The sequence below is a fragment of the Petromyzon marinus genome, unplaced genomic scaffold (genome assembly GCF_048934315.1).
Source record: "Petromyzon marinus isolate PM22_M1 ecotype Great Lakes invasive population unplaced genomic scaffold, UKy_Petmar_22M1.pri1.0 PM_G_Scaffold_25, whole genome shotgun sequence".
Classification (NCBI taxonomy): domain Eukaryota; kingdom Metazoa; phylum Chordata; class Hyperoartia; order Petromyzontiformes; family Petromyzontidae; genus Petromyzon; species Petromyzon marinus.
This window is the reverse complement of record NW_027422817.1, coordinates 2,871,247-2,892,855: the sequence shown is the minus strand read 5'-3', so window position 1 is coordinate 2,892,855 and position 21,609 is coordinate 2,871,247. Positions and strand designations below refer to the sequence as shown.

At 28.1% G+C, this 21,609-nt stretch overlaps 1 long non-coding RNA gene across 2 annotated transcripts; it reads left to right on the top strand.

The window, feature by feature from the left end:
- Positions 1-3,778: 3,778 nt before the first annotated feature.
- On the top strand, positions 3,779-20,733 carry LOC142913382 (uncharacterized). 2 transcript variants are annotated; one of them, XR_012934641.1, is made up of 4 exons: positions 3,779-3,843; positions 18,236-18,285; positions 19,975-20,102; positions 20,648-20,733. It is a non-coding gene; the product is annotated as an uncharacterized LOC142913382 (long non-coding RNA). The 2 variants fall into 2 exon arrangements; XR_012934640.1 differs by lacking the exon at positions 3,779-3,843 and having other exon boundaries at positions 18,139-18,285.
- Positions 20,734-21,609: the final 876 nt, after the last annotated feature.

Sequence of the window (21,609 nt, the reverse complement as noted above, 5' to 3'; positions counted from 1 at the left end):
TTCAATAAAGTACCAAATGACAGTTAGCAAATATTTGATTGATATTGATTGACTTTCAAATTCTTGAATAGACACTCATTGCATATGGCCTCATCAATATCAGAAATAAGATTACACTGATTGCATTGTCCAACATATTGCACGCTGATCAGATGATGCACAACTACTACGCCTTGCAATAAATCACGACCGAGGAACGGTCCGTTTGCGGCACTTCGCTACGAACCTCGCGGCCTGAGTTCGAGTCCAGGTCACGGCTAACATCGGTGGCGAGGGATATCTGAACTGGCCCTGGGCTCCCACCTTCACCGACCTGCAACGTCACTCATGGGAAAATATGAATACAGTGTAATTTTAGTCTGGGCAGGCTATCGGCCATTCCGAAACTTTCATCAACCAGCAGTGTGTTTGTTTTTAAGGTCTCGGCTCTTCTGGGGCTGATCAGAAGCGTCACGCTCGCTCAACACGTGCTGCTGGCTTTGTGGTTCGCATTGTCGTGATGCGCTCCCTCAAATAAAATGATGAGGCCCTGTCAGCACAAAACAACCAGACGATGTTTTGTCACGATTTATGACCCAGAGTTCCCCCGCAACAGCACAATAAATGTTTAACCATATCAACCAGAATGGTTGGACGGTGCATGAGGGTAAATTTTATATTTTTACAAAATGTTTTGCTAAAAACGTGAAACAATAATTCACTGTTTAACGAAAAAAGATATTTTTTTGGTTCCTGGGTGATGTGTTATTTTACAATTGCTTACGCCTCAAAAGTATATAAAATGGCTATTATTATTATTCCCCACAAACTTTGCTTTTGTGACCAGGACACAAAAGCAAAGTTAATAATCCACTCCCATTAATAACACTGTTTAACAAATTTATTATGTTCTTGGTCCTGGGTAATAAGTGTTATTTCCTAGTTGCTTATACCTCAAAAGTACAGAAAATTGCTATTATTTCACACAAACTTTGCTTTTGTGAACAGGACATTGATATTTTGAAATGTATCTACTTTCAATGGGAAAACGTGGTGTGCATTTGTGTCATTCCTTCACGTCAAGTCCTGGTCACAAAAGCAATGTTTGTTGGGCAAAGAGGCCAGCAAAGCACTCAAGTTGGTGGCACAGAGGATGCCATTCTTCATACTGACGCACTGCCTCGGCGACTCATTTAACACTGAGTCGACCTAGGAGAGGTCCCAATCAGGTTCAGAAACCGAATACCGCCGGTGCCACGGTGGCTAGGAGATGTTGACTACCTCACCTGGCATACAGGAGGTCGTGAGTTAGACCCTGACGCCTGCTGCTGCTGCTGTATATTTGGAGTGTACATGTCTCTCTCTCATCATCATAATCACGGTGGCTAGGAGATGTTGACTACCTCACCTGGTATACAGGAGGTCGTGGGTTAGACCCTGAAGCCTGCTGATGCTGTATATTTGGAGTGTACATGTCTCTCTCATCATCATCATCATCACGGTGGATAGGAGATGTTGACTACCTCACCTGGTATACAGGAGGTCGTGGGTTAGACCCTGACGCCTGCTGCTGCTGTATATTTAGAGTCGGCGTGTCTCTCTCTCATCATCACGGTGGCTAGGAGATGTTGACTACCTCACCTGGTATACAGGAGGTCGTGAGTTAGACCCTGACGCCTGCTGCTGTATATTTGGAGTGTACATGTCTCTGTCTCGTCATCACGGTGGCTATGAGATGTGAATTACCTCCCCTGGTATACAGGAGGTTGTGGGTTAGACCCTGACGCCTGCTGCTGCTGCTGTATATTTAGAGTGTACATGTCTCTTTTTCATCATCATCATCACGGTGGCTAGGAGATGTTGACTACCTCACCTGGTGTACAGGAGGTCGTGGGTTAGACCCTGACGCCTGCTGCTGCTGCTGCTGTATATTTGGAGTCTGCGTCTCTCTCTTATCATCATCATCATGGTGGCTATGAGATGTGAATTACCTCGCCTGGTATACAGGAGGTTGTGGGTTAGACCCTGACGCCTGCTGCTGCTGCTGTATATTTAGAGTGTACATGTCTCTCTTTCATCATCATCATCACGGTGGCTAGGAGATGTTGACTACCTCACCTGGTATACAGGAGGTCATGAGTTAGACCCTGACGCCTGCTGCTGCTGTATATTTGGAGTGTACATGTCTCCCTCCCCGTAGTCGCAGTGGATTTTTCTCCAGGTCTTCCGTTTTTTCCCTCCACATTGGAAATCAACGTGCGTTTAGGGTACTGTATTTGGCTGTGATACATTACCTCATTAAAATGCAAATCAACGTATACAATTTTTGACGTGCGTTTTTACTGGATTTTCTTGTTGTCATTCTGTCTCTCACCGTTCAAATAAACCTACCATTAAAATTATAGACTGATCATTTCTTTGTCAGTGGGCACACGTACAAAATCAGCAGGGGATCAAATACTTTCGGGTGAAAGAATCAAGGAGTGAAGTTCACGATAACAAGTAACCACGGTAAGTAGCGATAGGAGGGCGATGAGGAGGTTGATCATCGGTAAGCGAGTTCCAGGAGCAACAGTGGAGAATCATGAATCACGATGATTGCTTCACACAAATAAAAACACTCAACACGCGTCACTAACCGCTGTGCGCCCTTCAAAGGAAAATATCCCGCATGAAGTCGAGGATGTCCTTTCTTGACAGCACAGAACGACTGTGACCAGTCACAAGCTAATCACTCAGCTATTTCAATGCTAAATTCTCCTGTTTGATTTGTACTAGGTGCCTCTGTGGATGTGTAGGCTTTTACTTTAACATAGCTATTTCTATGACCAGTCACAAGCTAATCACTCAGCTATTTCAATGCTAAATTCTCCTGTTTGATATGTAAACCCCTTTGTCAAGGTGCCTCACTTCTCTAAACCAGCTTAAAAAGACGCTACGAATCTTAACAGCGTTCATTGAAGCTCTGTCGTCCCGACAGGTTTGTTCCTTTCACCTGAAGAAGGCCACTTGTGTTGTGGCCGAAACGTCGTGAGAATTTTATTGTGTTATTTTATTTTATTAATTTATTATTTTATTCTCATTCTACGTGGTGACTTTACCGAAAGAACCAAAGAAGATGCTTTACAAGTGCCGCGAGGTAGGAACTAGCTGACCCAGCGCCATGGCCGTGGCCACGGAGTCGAGATTTGGGGGGGCACCAAATCTTAAGAGGTCTCCCACCCCCCCAGAAAAAAATCAATCTAAATTTGAAAACTAATTTCTTGCCTTAAATATGAAAAAAATTTCACGAACACATGGGACGGACGTTTTTATTTGTTTATTATAATAATGTCTAATAGTGGTGTTGTGTTATTACATTGCTCTGTTTTTCTTATTTATGACCTTTGCTTGTTTCATCGTATGTAATGGCAGAGATTAGGGATTTAAAAAGTACAACCATAACCACAATCACGTGAACTGAAATCTATGCATTGTTACATGAAGACAAGTCCAGATATTGTGGCCAAGGTTTAGCAAGTTGTAGTTTTTATTGACATTGCATAGCAATTATAATTTTTTTAAAAATATATTGTTTATAGCAATATATTATAATTAGTACGGCCTTGCCCTGCACACATCATCAGTGGGTCACTGCTCACAGTCCAGGCACGTGGTGTCCTACGGGCGCTGTGGGCACTGATTGGCGCCGCAGGTCACGACGTCATCCTCATTAACATAACGAGCGCCGCGTGCGCTTTTGGCGGGAAACTGCAGCGCGAGCGGGGGGGGGCGTCACGTGACGGTCGGTGGCCGTTGGCGGGAGACGCCGTTGCCAGGGCAACGCCCCCAGTCGGTAGTCGTCATGGAGTCATCGGCGCCTCAGTGAGACTCGTTAGAGATTAACTTAGTAAGAGATTAACTTAGTAAGTTATTAACTTAGAGATTAACTTAGTAAGAGATTAACTTAGTAAGAGATTATCTTAGTAAATATTAACTTAGTAAGATATTAACTTAGTAAGATATTAACTTAGTAAGAGATTAACTTAGTAAGATATTAACTTAGTTAGAGATTAACTTAGTTAGATATTAACTTAGTAAGAGATTAACTTAGTTAGAGATTAACTTAGTTAGATATTAACTTAGTAAGACATTAACTTAGTTAGAGATTAACTTAGTAAGAGATTAACTTAGTAAGATATTAACTTAGTAAGAGATTAACTTAGTAAGATATTAACTTAGTTAGATATTAACTTAGTTAGAGAATAACTTAGTAAGATATTAACTTAGTAAGTTATTAACTTAGTTAGAGATTAACTTAGTAAGATATTAACTTAGAGATTAACTTAGTAAGTTATTAACTTAGTTAGAGATTAACTTAGTTAGAGATTAACTTAGTTAGATATTAACTTAGTAAGATATTAACTTAGTTAGATATTAACTTAGTAAGCTATTAACTTAGTAATATATTAACTTAGTTAGATATTAACTTAGTAAGAGATTATCTTAGTAAGATATTAACTTAGTTAGATATTAACTTAGTTAGAGATTAACTTAGTAAGAGATTAACTTAGTAAGAGATTAACTTAGTAAGATATTAACTTAGTTATTAACTTAGTAAGATATTAACTTAGTAAGATATTAACTTAGTTAGAGATTAACTTAGTAAGAGATTAATTTAGCAAGATATTAACTTAGCAAGATATTAACTTAGTAAGATATTAACTTAGTAAGCTATTAACTTAGTAAGATATTAACTTAGTTAGATTTTAACTTAGTAAGATATTAACTTAGTAAGATATTAACTTAGTAAGAGATTAACTTAGTTAGAGATTAACTTAGTTAGAGATTAACTTAGTAAGATATTAACTTAGTAAGATATTAACTTAGTTAGATATTAACTTAGTAAGATATTAACTTAGTTAGATATTAACTTAGTTAGATAATAACTTAGTAAAAGATAAACTTAGTAAGATATTAACTTAGTAAGATATAAACTTAGTAAGATATTAACTTAGTTAGATATTAACTTTGTAAGATATTAACTTAGTAAGATATTAACTTAGTAAGAGATTAACTTAGTAAGAGATTAACTTAGTAAGATATTAACTTAGTTATTAACTTAGTAAGATATTAACTTAGTAAGATATTAACTTAGTTAGAGATTAACTTAGTTAGAGATTAACTTAGTAAGATATTAACTTAGTAAGATATTAACTTAGTTAGATATTAACTTAGTAAGATATTAACTTAGTTAGATATTAACTTAGTTAGATATTAACTTAGTAAGAGATTAACTTAGTAAGATATTAACTTAGTAAGATATAAACTTAGTAAGATATTAACTTAGTTAGATATTAACTTTGTAAGAGATTAACTTAGTAAGATATTAACTTAGTAAGATATTAACTTAGTAAGAGATTAACTTAGTAAGATATTAACTTAGTTAGAGATTAACTTAGTTAGAGATTAACTTAGTTAGAGATTAACTTAGTAAGATATTAACTTAGTAAGATATTAACTTAGTTAGATATTAACTTAGTAAGATATTAACTTAGTTAGATATTAACTTAGTTAGATATTAACTTAGTAAAAGATTAACTTAGTAAGATATTAACTTAGTAAGATATAAACTTAGTAAGATATTAACTTAGTTAGATATTAACTTTGTAAGAGATTAACTTAGTAAGATATTAACTTAGTAAGATATTAACTTAGTAAGAGATTAACTTAGTAAGAGATTAACTTAGTAAGATATTAACTTAGTTATTAACTTAGTAAGATATTAACTTAGTAAGATATTAACTTAGTTAGAGATTAACTTAGTTAGAGATTAACTTAGTAAGATATTAACTTAGTAAGATATTAACTTAGTTAGATATTAACTTAGTAAGATATTAACTTAGTTAGATATTAACTTAGTTAGATATTAACTTAGTAAGAGATTAACTTAGTAAGATATTAACTTAGTAAGATATAAACTTAGTAAGATATTAACTTAGTTAGATATTAACTTTGTAAGAGATTAACTTAGTAAGATATTAACTTAGTAAGATATTAACTTAGTAAGAGATTAACTTAGTAAGATATTAACTTAGTTAGATATTAACTTAGTAAGAGATTAACTTAGTAAGATATTAACTTAGTAAGATATTAACTTAGTTAGATATTAACTTAGTAAGAGATTAACTTAGTAAGAGATTAACTTAGTAAGAGATAAACTTAGTAAGAGATTAACTTAGTAAGAGATTAACTTAGTTATTAACTTAGTAAGATATTAACTTAGTTAGATATTAACTTAGTAAGATATTAACTTAGTAAGATATTAACTTAGTTAGATATTAACTTAGTAAGAGATTAACTTAGTAAGAGATAAACTTAGTAATATATTAACTTAGTAAGAGATTAACTTAGTTATTAACTTAGTAAGATATTAACTTAGTTAGATATTAACTTAGTAAGATATTAACTTAGTAAGATATTAACTTAGTTAGATATTAACTTAGTAAGAGCTTAACTTAGTAAGATATTAACTTAGTAAGATATTAACTTAGTAAGAGATTAACTTAGTAAGATATTAACTTAGTTAGATATTAACTTAGTAAGAGATTAACTTAGTAAGATATTAACTTAGTAAGATATTAACTTAGTTAGATATTAACTTAGTAAGAGATTAACTTAGTAAGAGATTAACTTAGTAAGAGATAAACTTAGTAATATATTAACTTAGTAAGAGATTAACTTAGTTATTAACTTAGTAAGATATTAACTTAGTTAGATATTAACTTAGTAAGATATTAACTTAGTAAGATATTAACTTAGTTAGATATTAACTTAGTAAGATATTAACTTAGTTAGATATTAACTTAGTAAGAGATTAACTTAGTTAGAGATTAACTTAGTAAGATATTAACTTAGTTAGATATTAACTTAGTAAGAGATTAACTTAGTAAGAGATTAACTTAGTAAGATATTAACTTAGTTAGATATTAACTTAGTAAGATATTAACTTAGTAAGATATTAACTTAGTTAGATATTAACTTAGTAAGAGATTAACTTAGTAAGAGATTAACTTAGTTAGAGATTAACTTAGTAAGATATTAACTTAGTTAGAGATTAACTTAGTAAGAGATTAACTTAGTTATTAACTTAGTAAGATATTAACTTAGTTATATAATAACTTAGTAAGATATTAACTTAGTAAGATATTAACTTAGTAAGATATTAACTTTGTAAGATATTAACTTAGTAAGAGATTAACTTAGTAAGATATTAACTTAGTTAGATATTAACTTAGTAAGAGATTAACTTAGTAAGATATTAACTTAGTAAGATATTAACTTAGTAAGAGATTAACTTAGTTAGAGATTAACTTAGTAAGATATTAACTTAGTTAGATATTAACTTAGTAAGAGATTAACTTAGTAAGAGATTAACTTAGTAAGATATTAACTTAGTTAGATATTAACTTAGTAAGATATTAACTTAGTAAGATATTAACTTAGTTAGATATTAACTTAGTAAGAGATTAACTTAGTAAGAGATTAACTTAGTTATATAATAACTTAGTAAGAGATTAAATTAGTAAGATATTAACTTAGTAAGAGATTAACTTAGTAAGATATTAAGTTAGTAAGATATTAACTTAGTTAGAGAATAACTTAGTAAGATATTAACTTAGAAAGAGATTAACTTAGTAAATATTAACTTAGTAAGATATTAACTTAGTTAGATATTAACTTAGTAAGAGATTAACTTAGTTAGAGATTAACTTAGTAAGAGATTAACTTAGTTATATAATAACTTAGTAAGATATTAACTTAGTAAGATATTAACTTAGTAAGATATTAACTTTGTAAGATATTAACTTAGTAAGAGATTAACTTAGTAAGATATTAACTTAGTTAGATATTAACTTAGTAAGAGATTAACTTAGTAAGATATTAACTTAGTAAGATATTAACTTAGTAAGAGATTAACTTAGTAAGAGATAAACTTAGTCATATATTAACTTAGTAAGAGATTAACTTAGTTATTAACTTAGTAAGATATTAACTTAGTTAGATATTAACTTAGTAAGATATTAACTTAGTAAGATATTAACTTAGTAAGAGATTAACTTAGTTAGAGATTAACTTAGTTAGAGATTAACTGAGTAAGATATTAACTTAGTAAGATATTAACTTAGTTAGATATTAACTTAGTAAGATATTAACTTAGTAAGATATTAACTTAGTTAGATATTAACTTAGTAAGAGATTAACTTAGTAAGATATTAACTTAGTAAGATATTAACTTAGTAAGAGATTAACTTAGTAAGATATTAACTTAGTTAGATATTAACTTAGTAAGAGATTAACTTAGTAAGATATTAACTTAGTTAGATATTAACTTAGTAAGAGATTAACTTAGTTAGAGATTAACTTAGTTAGATATTAACTTAGTTAGAGATTAACTTAGTAAGAGATTAACTTAGTTATATAATAGCTTAGTAAGAGATTAAATTAGTAAGATATTAACTTAGTTAGATATTAACTTAGTTAGATATTAACTTAGTAAATATTAACTTAGTAAGATATTAACTTAGTTAGATATTAACTTAGTAAGAGATTAACTTAGTTAGAGATTAACTTAGTAAGAGATTAACTTAGTTATATAATAACTTAGTAAGATATTAACTTAGTAAGATATTAACTTAGTAAGATATTAACTTTGTAAGATATTAACTTAGTAAGAGATTAACTTAGTTAGATATTAACTTAGTAAGAGATTAACTTAGTTAGAGATTAACTTAGTAAGATATTAACTTAGTTAGAGATTAACTTAGTAAGAGATTAACTTAGTTATTAACTTAGTAAGATATTAACTTAGTTAGATATTAACTTAGTAAGATATTAACTTAGTAAGATATTAACTTAGTTAGATATTAACTTAGTAAGAGATTAACTTAGTTAGAGATTAACTTAGTAAGATATTAACTTAGTTAGATATTAACTTAGTAAGAGATTAACTTAGTAAGAGATTAACTTAGTAAGATATTAACTTAGTTAGATATTAACTTAGTAAGATATTAACTTAGTAAGATATTAACTTAGTTAGATATTAACTTAGTAAGAGATTAACTTAGTTAGAGATTAACTTAGTTAGATATTAACTTAGTAAGACATTAACTTAGTTAGAGATTAACTTAGTAAGAGATTAACTTAGTAAGATATTAACTTAGTAAGAGATTAACTTAGTAAGATATTAACTTAGTTAGATATTAACTTAGTTAGAGAATAACTTAGTAAGATATTAACTTAGTAAGTTATTAACTTAGTTAGAGATTAACTTAGTAAGATATTAACTTAGAGATTAACTTAGTAAGTTATTAACTTAGTTAGAGATTAACTTAGTTAGAGATTAACTTAGTTAGATATTAACTTAGTAAGATATTAACTTAGTTAGATATTAACTTAGTTATTAACTTAGTAAGATATTAACTTAGTAAGATATTAACTTAGTTAGAGATTAACTTAGTAAGAGATTAATTTAGCAAGATATTAACTTAGCAAGATATTAACTTAGTAAGATATTAACTTAGTAAGCTATTAACTTAGTAAGATATTAACTTAGTTAGAGATTAACTTAGTAAGAGATTAACTTAGTAAGAGATTAACTTAGTAAGATATTAACTTAGTTATTAACTTAGTAAGATATTAACTTAGTAAGATATTAACTTAGTTAGAGATTAACTTAGTAAGAGATTAATTTAGCAAGATATTAACTTAGCAAGATATTAACTTAGTAAGATATTAACTTAGTAAGCTATTAACTTAGTAAGATATTAACTTAGTTAGATTTTAACTTAGTAAGATATTAACTTAGTAAGATATTAACTTAGTAAGAGATTAACTTAGTTAGAGATTAACTTAGTTAGAGATTAACTTAGTAAGATATTAACTTAGTAAGATATTAACTTAGTTAGATATTAACTTAGTAAGATATTAACTTAGTTAGATATTAACTTAGTTAGATAATAACTTAGTAAAAGATTAACTTAGTAAGATATTAACTTAGTAAGATATAAACTTAGTAAGATATTAACTTAGTTAGATATTAACTTTGTAAGAGATTAACTTAGTAAGATATTAACTTAGTAAGATATTAACTTAGTAAGAGATTAACTTAGTAAGAGATTAACTTAGTAAGATATTAACTTAGTTATTAACTTAGTAAGATATTAACTTAGTAAGATAGTAACTTAGTTAGAGATTAACTTAGTTAGAGATTAACTTAGTAAGATATAAACTTAGTAAGATATTAACTTAGTTAGATATTAACTTTGTAAGAGATTAACTTAGTAAGATATTAACTTAGTAAGATATTAACTTAGTAAGAGATTAACTTAGTAAGATATTAACTTAGTTAGAGATTAACTTAGTTAGAGATTAACTTAGTTAGAGATTAACTTAGTAAGATATTAACTTAGTAAGATATTAACTTAGTTAGATATTAACTTAGTAAGATATTAACTTAGTTAGATATTAACTTAGTTAGATATTAACTTAGTAAAAGATTAACTTAGTAAGATATTAACTTAGTAAGATATAAACTTAGTAAGATATTAACATAGTTAGATATTAACTTTGTAAGAGATTAACTTAGTAAGATATTAACTTAGTAAGATATTAACTTAGTAAGAGATTAACTTAGTAAGAGATTAACTTAGTAAGATATTAACTTAGTTATTAACTTAGTAAGATATTAACTTAGTAAGATATTAACTTAGTTAGAGATTAACTTAGTTAGAGATTAACTTAGTAAGATATTAACTTAGTAAGATATTAACTTAGTTAGATATTAACTTAGTAAGATATTAACTTAGTTAGATATTAACTTAGTTAGATATTAACTTAGTAAGAGATTAACTTAGTAAGATATTAACTTAGTAAGATATAAACTTAGTAAGATATTAACTTAGTTAGATATTAACTTTGTAAGAGATTAACTTAGTAAGATATTAACTTAGTAAGATATTAACTTAGTAAGAGATTAACTTAGTAAGATATTAACTTAGTTAGATATTAACTTAGTAAGAGATTAACTTAGTAAGATATTAACTTAGTAAGATATTAACTTAGTTAGATATTAACTTAGTAAGAGATTAACTTAGTAAGAGATTAACTTAGTAAGAGATAAACTTAGTAAGAGATTAACTTAGTAAGAGATTAACTTAGTTATTAACTTAGTAAGATATTAACTTAGTTAGATATTAACTTAGTAAGATATTAACTTAGTAAGATATTAACTTAGTTAGATATTAACTTAGTAAGAGATTAACTTAGTAAGAGATAAACTTAGTAATATATTAACTTAGTAAGAGATTAACTTAGTTATTAACTTAGTAAGATATTAACTTAGTTAGATATTAACTTAGTAAGATATTAACTTAGTAAGATATTAACTTAGTTAGATATTAACTTAGTAAGAGCTTAACTTAGTAAGATATTAACTTAGTAAGATATTAACTTAGTAAGAGATTAACTTAGTAAGATATTAACTTAGTTAGATATTAACTTAGTAAGAGATTAACTTAGTAAGATATTAACTTAGTAAGATATTAACTTAGTTAGATATTAACTTAGTAAGAGATTAACTTAGTAAGAGATTAACTTAGTAAGAGATAAACTTAGTAATATATTAACTTAGTAAGAGATTAACTTAGTTATTAACTTAGTAAGATATTAACTTAGTTAGATATTAACTTAGTAAGATATTAACTTAGTAAGATATTAACTTAGTTAGATATTAACTTAGTAAGATATTAACTTAGTTAGATATTAACTTAGTAAGAGATTAACTTAGTTAGAGATTAACTTAGTAAGATATTAACTTAGTTAGATATTAACTTAGTAAGAGATTAACTTAGTAAGAGATTAACTTAGTAAGATATTAACTTAGTTAGATATTAACTTAGTAAGATATTAACTTAGTAAGATATTAACTTAGTTAGATATTAACTTAGTAAGAGATTAACTTAGTAAGAGATTAACTTAGTTAGAGATTAACTTAGTAAGATATTAACTTAGTTAGAGATTAACTTAGTAAGAGATTAACTTAGTTATTAACTTAGTAAGATATTAACTTAGTTAGATATTAACTTAGTAAGATATTAACTTAGTAAGATATTAACTTAGTTAGATATTAACTTAGTAAGAGATTAACTTAGTTAGAGATTAACTTAGTAAGATATTAACTTAGTTAGATATTAACTTAGTAAGAGATTAACTTAGTAAGAGATTAACTTAGTAAGATATTAACTTAGTTAGATATTAACTTAGTAAGATATTAACTTAGTAAGATATTAACTTAGTTAGATATTAACTTAGTAAGAGATTAACTTAGTAAGAGATTAACTTAGTTATATAATAACTTAGTAAGAGATTAAATTAGTAAGATATTAACTTAGTAAGAGATTAACTTAGTAAGATATTAAGTTAGTAAGATATTAACTTAGTTAGAGAATAACTTAGTAAGATATTAACTTAGTAAGAGATTAACTTAGTAAATATTAACTTAGTAAGATATTAACTTAGTTAGATATTAACTTAGTAAGAGATTAACTTAGTTAGAGATTAACTTAGTAAGAGATTAACTTAGTTATATAATAACTTAGTAAGATATTAACTTAGTAAGATATTAACTTAGTAAGATATTAACTTTGTAAGATATTAACTTAGTAAGAGATTAACTTAGTAAGATATTAACTTAGAGATTAACTTAGTAAGATATTAACTTAGTTAGATATTAACTTAGTAAGAGATTAACTTAGTAAGATATTAACTTAGTAAGATATTAACTTAGTAAGATATTAACTTAGTTAGATATTAACTTAGTAAGAGATTAACTTAGTAAGATATTAACTTAGTAAGATATTAACTTAGTAAGAGATTAACTTAGTAAGAGATAAACTTAGTCATATATTAACTTAGTAAGAGATTAACTTAGTTATTAACTTAGTAAGATATTAACTTAGTTAGATATTAACTTAGTAAGATATTAACTTAGTAAGATATTAACTTAGTAAGAGATTAACTTAGTTAGAGATTAACTTAGTTAGAGATTAACTGAGTAAGATATTAACTTAGTAAGATATTAACTTAGTTAGATATTAACTTAGTAAGATATTAACTTAGTAAGATATTAACTTAGTTAGATATTAACTTAGTAAGAGATTAACTTAGTAAGATATTAACTTAGTAAGATATTAACTTAGTAAGAGATTAACTTAGTAAGATATTAACTTAGTTAGATATTAACTTAGTAAGAGATTAACTTAGTAAGATATTAACTTAGTTAGATATTAACTTAGTAAGAGATTAACTTAGTTAGAGATTAACTTAGTTAGATATTAACTTAGTTAGAGATTAACTTAGTAAGAGATTAACTTAGTTATATAATAGCTTAGTAAGAGATTAAATTAGTAAGATATTAACTTAGTTAGATATTAACTTAGTTAGATATTAACTTAGTAAATATTAACTTAGTAAGATATTAACTTAGTTAGATATTAACTTAGTAAGAGATTAACTTAGTTAGAGATTAACTTAGTAAGAGATTAACTTAGTTATATAATAACTTAGTAAGATATTAACTTAGTAAGATATTAACTTAGTAAGATATTAACTTTGTAAGATATTAACTTAGTAAGAGATTAACTTAGTTAGATATTAACTTAGTAAGAGATTAACTTAGTTAGAGATTAACTTAGTAAGATATTAACTTAGTTAGAGATTAACTTAGTAAGAGATTAACTTAGTTATTAACTTAGTAAGATATTAACTTAGTTAGATATTAACTTAGTAAGATATTAACTTAGTAAGATATTAACTTAGTTAGATATTAACTTAGTAAGAGATTAACTTAGTTAGAGATTAACTTAGTAAGATATTAACTTAGTTAGATATTAACTTAGTAAGAGATTAACTTAGTAAGAGATTAACTTAGTAAGATATTAACTTAGTTAGATATTAACTTAGTAAGATATTAACTTAGTAAGATATTAACTTAGTTAGATATTAACTTAGTAAGAGATTAACTTAGTTAGAGATTAACTTAGTAAGATATTAACTTAGTTAGAGATTAACTTAGTAAGAGATTAACTTAGTTACATAATAACTTAGTAAGAGATTAAATTAGTAAGATATTAACTTAGTAAGATATTAACTTTTTTAGAGAATAACTTAGTAAGATATTAACTTAGTAAGAGATTAACTTAGTAAATATTAACTTACTAAGATATTAACTTAGTTAGATATTAACTTAGTAAGAGATTAACTTAGTTAGAGATTAACTTAGTAAGAGATTAACTTAGTTATATAATAACTTAGTAAGATATTAACTTAGTAAGATATTAACTTAGTAAGATATTAACTTTGTAAGATATTAACTTAGTAAGAGATTAACTTAGTAAGATATTAACTTAGAGATTAACTTAGTAAGATATTAACTTAGTTAGATATTAACTTAGTAAGAGATTAACTTAGTAAGATATTAACTTAGTAAGATATTAACTTAGTAAGATATTAACTTAGTTAGATATTAACTTAGTAAGAGATTAACTTAGTAAGATATTAACTTAGTAAGATATTAACTTAGTAAGAGATTAACTTAGTAAGAGATAAACTTAGTAATGTATTAACTTAGTAAGATATTAACTTAGTAAGATATTAACTTAGTTAGATATTAACTTAGTAAGATATTAACTTAGTAAGATATTAACTTAGTTAGATATTAACTTAGTAAGAGATTAACTTAGTAAGATATTTACTTAGTAAGATATTAACTTAGTAAGAGATTAACTTAGTAAGATATTAACTTAGTTAGATATTAACTTAGTAAGAGATTAACTTAGTAAGATATTAACTTAGTAAGATATTAACTTAGTAAGAGATTAACTTAGTTAGAGATTAACTTAGTTAGAGATTAACTGAGTAAGATATTAACTTAGTAAGATATTAACTTAGTTAGATATTAACTTAGTAAGATATTAACTTAGTAAGATATTAACTTAGTTAGATATTAACTTAGTAAGAGATTAACTTAGTAAGATATTAACTTAGTAAGATATTAACTTAGTAAGAGATTAACTTAGTAAGATATTAACTTAGTTAGATATTAACTTAGTAAGAGATTAACTTAGTAAGATATTAACTTAGTTAGATATTAACTTAGTAAGAGATTAACTTAGTTAGAGATTAACTTAGTAAGATATTAACTTAGTTAGAGATTAACTTAGTAAGAGATTAACTTAGTTATATAATAGCTTAGTAAGAGATTAAATTAGTAAGATATTAACTTAGTAAGAGATTAACTTAGTAAGATATTAACTTAGTAAGATATTAACTTAGTTAGAGAATAACTTAGTAAGATATTAACTTAGTAAGAGATTAACTTAGTAAATATTAACTTAGTAAGATATTAACTTAGTTAGATATTAACTTAGTAAGAGATTAACTTAGTTAGAGATTAACTTAGTAAGAGATTAACTTAGTTATATAATAACTTAGTAAGATATTAACTTAGTAAGATATTAACTTAGTAAGATATTAACTTTGTAAGATATTAACTTAGTAAGAGATTAACTTAGTAAGATATTAACTTAGAGATTAACTTAGTAAGATATTAACTTAGTTAGAGATTAACTTATTAAGATATTAACTTAGTAAGAGATTAACTTAGTTAGAGATTAACTTAGTAAGATATTAACTTAGTTAGATATTAACTCAGTAAGAGATTAACTTAGTAAGAGATTAACTTAGTTAGATATTAACTTAGTTAGATATTAACTTAGTAAGATATTAACTTAGTTAGATATTAACTTAGTAAGATAATAACTTAGTAAGAGATTAGCTTAGTAAGATATTAACTTAGTAAGAGATTAACTTAGTAAGATATTAACTTAGTTATTAACTTAGTAAGATATTAACTTAGTTATTAACTTAGTAAGAGATTAACTTAGTAAGATATTAACTTAGTTAGAGACCAACTTAGTTAGAGATTAACTTAGTAAGATATTAACTTAGTAAGAGATTAACTTAGTAAGATATTAACTTAGTAAGAGATTATATTAGTAAGATATTAACTTAGTAAGATATTAATTAGTTAGAGAATAACTTAGTAAAATGTTAACTTAGTAAGAGATTAACTTAGTAAATATTAACTTAGTAAGATATTAACTTAGAGATTAACTTAGTAAGATATTAACTTAGTTAGAGATTAACTTAGTAAGATATTAACTTTGTAAGAGATTAACTTAGTTAGAGATTAACTTAGTTAGATATTAACTTAGTAAGAGATTAACTTAGTAAGAGATGATCTTAGTAAGAGATTAACTTAGTTATAGATTAACTTAGTAAGAGATAAACTTAGTAAGAGATTAACTTAGTTAGATATTAACTTAGTAAGATATTAACTTAGTAAGAGATTAACTTAGTTAAATATTAACTTAGTTAGAGATTAACTTAGTAAGATATTAACTTAGTAAGAGATTAGCTTAGTATGAGATTAACTTAGTTAGATATTAACTTAGTTAGAGATTAACTTAGTAAGATATTAACTTTGTAAGATATTAACTTAGTAAGATATTAACTTTGTAAGATATTAACTTAGAGATTAACTTAGTAAGATATTAACTTAGTAAGATATTAACTTAGTAAGATATTAACTTAGTTAGATATTAACTTAGTAAGAGATTAACTTAGTAAGCTATTAACTTAGTAAGATATTAACTTAGTAAGAGATTAACTTAGTAAGATATTAACTTAGTTAGATATTAACTTAGTAAGAGATTAACTTAGTAAGCTATTAACTTAGTAAGATATTAACTTAGTTAGATATTAACTTAGTAAGAGATTAACTTAGTAAGAGATTAACTTAGTTAGAGATAAACTTAGTAATATATTAACTTAGTAAGAGATTAACTTAGTAAGATATTAACTTAGTTATTAACTTAGTAAGACATTAACTTAGTAAGATATTAACTTAGTTATTAACTTAGTAAGAGATTAACTTAGTAAGATATTAACTTAGTTAGAGACCAACTTAGTTAGAGATTAACTTAGTAAGATATTAACTTAGTAAGAGATTAACTTAGTAAGATATTAACTTAGTAAGAGATTATATTAGTAAGATATTAACTTAGTAAGATATTAACTTAGTTAGAGAATAACTTAGTAAAATGTTAACTTAGTAAGAGATTAACTTAGTAAATATTAACTTAGTAAGATATTAACTTAGAGATTAACTTAGTAAGATATTAACTTAGTTAGAGATTAACTTAGTAAGATATTAACTTTGTAAGAGATTAACTTAGTTAGAGATTAACTTAGTTAGATATTAACTTAGTAAGAGATTAACTTAGTAAGAGATGATCTTAGTAAGAGATTAACTTAGTTATAGATTAACTTAGTAAGAGATTAACTTAGTAAGAGATTAACTTAGTTAGATATTAACTTAGTAAGATATTAACTTAGTAGGAGATTAACTTAGTTAAATATTAACTTAGTTAGAGATTAACTTAGTAAGATATTAACTTAGTAAGAGATTAACTTAGTATGAGATTAACTTAGTTAGATATTAACTTAGTTAGAGATTAACTTAGTAAGATATTAACTTTGTAAGATATTAACTTAGTAAGATATTAACTTTGTAAGATATTAACTTAGTAAGAGATTAACTTAGTAAGATATTAACTTAGAGATTAACTTAGTAAGATATTAACTTAGTAAGATATTAACTTAGTAAGATATTAACTTAGTTAGATATTAACTTAGTAAGAGATTAACTTAGTAAGCTATTAACTTAGTAAGATATTAACTTAGTTAGATATTAACTTAGTAAGAGATTAACTTAGTAAGAGATTAACTTAGTTAGAGATAAACTTAGTAATATATTAACTTAGTAAGAGATTAACTTAGTTATTAACTTAGTAAGATATTAACTTAGTTAGATATTAACTTAGTAAGATATTAACTTAGTAAGATATTAACTTAGTAAGATATTAACTTAGATATTAACTTAGTAAGATATTGACTTAGATATTAACTTATTAAGATATTAACTTAGTAAGAGATTAACTTAGTAAGAGATTAACTTAGAGATTAACCTCATTAGAGATTCACCTCGTTAGAGATTCACCTAGTCAGGGATAACTTAGTAACAGTTATTTCAAAGTAAATAAACAGCAATGGTTTAACACAAAGCAACATTCTGCACACGTTCAACATTCACCAGTCTGGCTCGCTTCAACCAATGCTGGTGAACTGCAAGATGGATCATTACAGGTGAAGGACATTTTTATTTAAACTTTCGTGACTGCAGCGGTCCGTATTCTAACGGTTCTTTCGGTAAAACAAAGTTAACGTACATAGAAAAAAATAATAATCCTTGTGTTGCAACCTTTCGGTTGCAACACAAGCGTATGACGGACCGCTTTGTGTTTGCGTATCGAAACGTCGTGATGTTTTTAATAACTTTTTTTTCGATCTACGTGGCTTAATTAAAAGATAATCTTTGGTTCTTTCGGTAAAGTCACGTAGGTATACATTTTATATAGAGTATGGATTCCTGCAGTCACGAAAGCTTCAAATCTAGATTTTACTGAAAGAACCATAGAACACAGGCAAGGACCCTATCAGATATGGGTCCTATAACCAAAGGCAACATCGCCCCCTGCCGGCAAATAGCTGTTTAGGTTGTTCTATGGATGAACTCGCCTCTGTCATAGGCACGTGGAATTTCCATTAGCTCAAGGTTGTGTTTACCTTGTGCTGCACAAGGACAAGCTGTCATGAGGGGGTCCCTTAGGCTAAAATGAAGCTGACGCTCAGATCATTTGTTACAGTGTGTGTGCAATATGAATACATTTATAATCTTTCACAACTATCGACATATGCCTTCAGCTAATGTTTGTATCATGTATTTCACTGTCTAAAAACATCTAAATACGACAAAAAAACAAAGTGAAATCACGCGTCGCTATGTGCAAATGACTGCGTACAGTGTTAGCATTTTTATATTTGCATGGCACGCCTTAAGTGTACTACATTTCGAGGACAACATTTGCCCTTTGATAGGTCAAAACATGTTTTTTACATTTTAGCACCCGATTTGAAGATGGATTGTAGCCCTTGAACGTCATTGTCCCATAGTTGTGGAGTTGGGTGCTCTATGCAATGCATTTGGATTAATGTGGCTTATTTATAGCACCTCATCTCAAACAACGCGGTGGGAATGTTTACTCTATATTATTAATCTACGTTTTACATTTAATTATTAATGAAAAACACAGTTGCGTAATATGAATATGTACAAAATACATAGCAGTAGTAATGATGGCTACTACAATAATGTACTTCATGAAGGTTGACTAGAGTACATTTTTTATCGTATTTCCCATTGCCATGACAACAAACATTTGTTGCAACATACGTATTGTGGTAGCAATGATGGTCTGCTAGCTTGCAGGGCCATGAGAGAAAGCGGCGGCTTATTGCGGAGGCCTTTATCCAGCAGTGGATCGACCATGGCTGATGACGATCCACTGTAGTACCCTCATCTATACGCAGAAAACGAATCGCTGGTGTGTTGCATGGTGAGGTGGCCCAGACCCTTTCACACGATGCTCTATTTGAAGTTAAACATCATATTCACGTGGAGCCACATCTCCACATTCGATATACAATGTTGCCAGTATCAAACACACCGTAATACCTGCACCTCCGATTAGCACGGTTGGCTACGTACGGCGCGGAACACGCGCACGTGTGTGTCCACACTTCTACACGAGGATAAGTGGACGGAGATAAGCATTGATATTTGGATCCACCAACAACACCCCGCATATCGGTGTGGATAAGAAGAGTTTACAACATGCGCGTTGCTATATGTATGAGTTCCCTAACACAGAAACGGAATTCTTGTTTTGCAAGAATAATGCGAGAATAATGTGATGTTTGTTGTTGTCGTTACAGTGTTCACAAAGGCGTGGAGTCGATGGATGGCTTTGGCCAGTATTCTGGTACGTATACCAATGACTTTCAAGGAAATCTCAAATGCGGCAATTCCTCAGAAAGTAGAGAAGCCAAAGAGAACGTTGGAGGTGAGATAATGAGACTTGGTGTATGAGTACATGTGATGGGTAGTCTCAAATGGTTTCGTTTTATCGTTGCGTAAAGCATCAGTCGCTTCACCAGCATTGGTGCAAGCAAGCTTGAAGATACTCATTGTCGAAACCAATACAGAGCTTGCCTGTGTTGTACCAATGCTGCTGATGGGATGTGCAAATAATACTTTTATATTTTTTTACGTGGAGGCGCATATATGGGAAGGGGTCATAGCTGCTTATTTATGTAGTTACCTATAGTATTCTCCACAATCGTGCTCATTATACGTTTGTGTTAACTGTACATTGCAACCTTCTTCCTAATATTCCGAAGGGACTTTTCAGATTTCTTTTTAATTGTATAATTATGTAATAATAGGGGTTTTCCCCTTTTTTCTGGCAACAAAACTGAAACCTTTTTAACAAGGATTCACGTTACTGCATTAACCACAATAATTACAGTCAAAATGCAAACAAAAAACATACTATGATAATATATGCATTGTCCTTGAAACTGAAAACATATCTCTTTTTTTCGCCAGAAAACTCAGAAGACTTTAGTATCAGTGAAATGCGATCAGTTTCTGAAATTCGTATCCTTTTTGAGATTGCCTCTTTAAAACAAAAAAAAATAATCGATCATATCAAGTGAGGGCCCTTGCCTGTAAGATTGGTATTTCACTCACCAGAATTGAGCTTCAACCGGACTAGACTTTGCTTTTTTGTTGTTGCATCAACGCTGCTGAAATTATTCACTCCGAGAAAGACGTGTGGCCGCTCGGATGTGTAATACATCGCCTTATTTTTTTTATATTATGTGCAGGGACAGATATGTGACAGAGGAGTATTGCATGGTTGATATTTTTGTGCTATTTTTACTATGTTCATTTGTGAACATTCAACAAAATGTATATGAAATTAATGAGTGGACTTCCTTCAGCTGTGTTGCTCTTGAAACGAAGTAAGAACCAACCAGGTAGGTTTCAGCGGTAGAGGGATCAGCTCACAATCTCAAGGTTGTGAAATTCAAATCCTGATTGGAGGTTGACTCAGCCCATTTTCCCTCTGGGGTTAATATAAAATTATTACCACTTTGTTGGGGAAGTCAACTGGTTGTCCTATAAGAATGTGGAATTTCCACCACTGGTTCAGGGCTGTAAACAGGAGTTTAGCACCGCCTCAGTGCTCATTTGAGCAGGAAATCACCGACTTTTTTGTTTACCTTGTTTACCTTAGAAGTGTCTTAGTCTGTCTTCTGGGTTCTTTCGGTAAAGTCACCCACGTAAAAGGGAAATAATAAAATAAAACAATAATATTAAATTCTCACGACGTTTCGGCCACAACACAAGTAACCTTCCTCTGTCTTAGTCTGGTGCTCTATCATTGTGTCATCTATATATTCAGAGTGGTCCAGATGTTTTGTGACCCCCCCCCCCCCATTTAATTCACAAAATCTTCATATTTTTAAAGTAAAGTTTCTTCAAAACAGAAATGAATACACAAA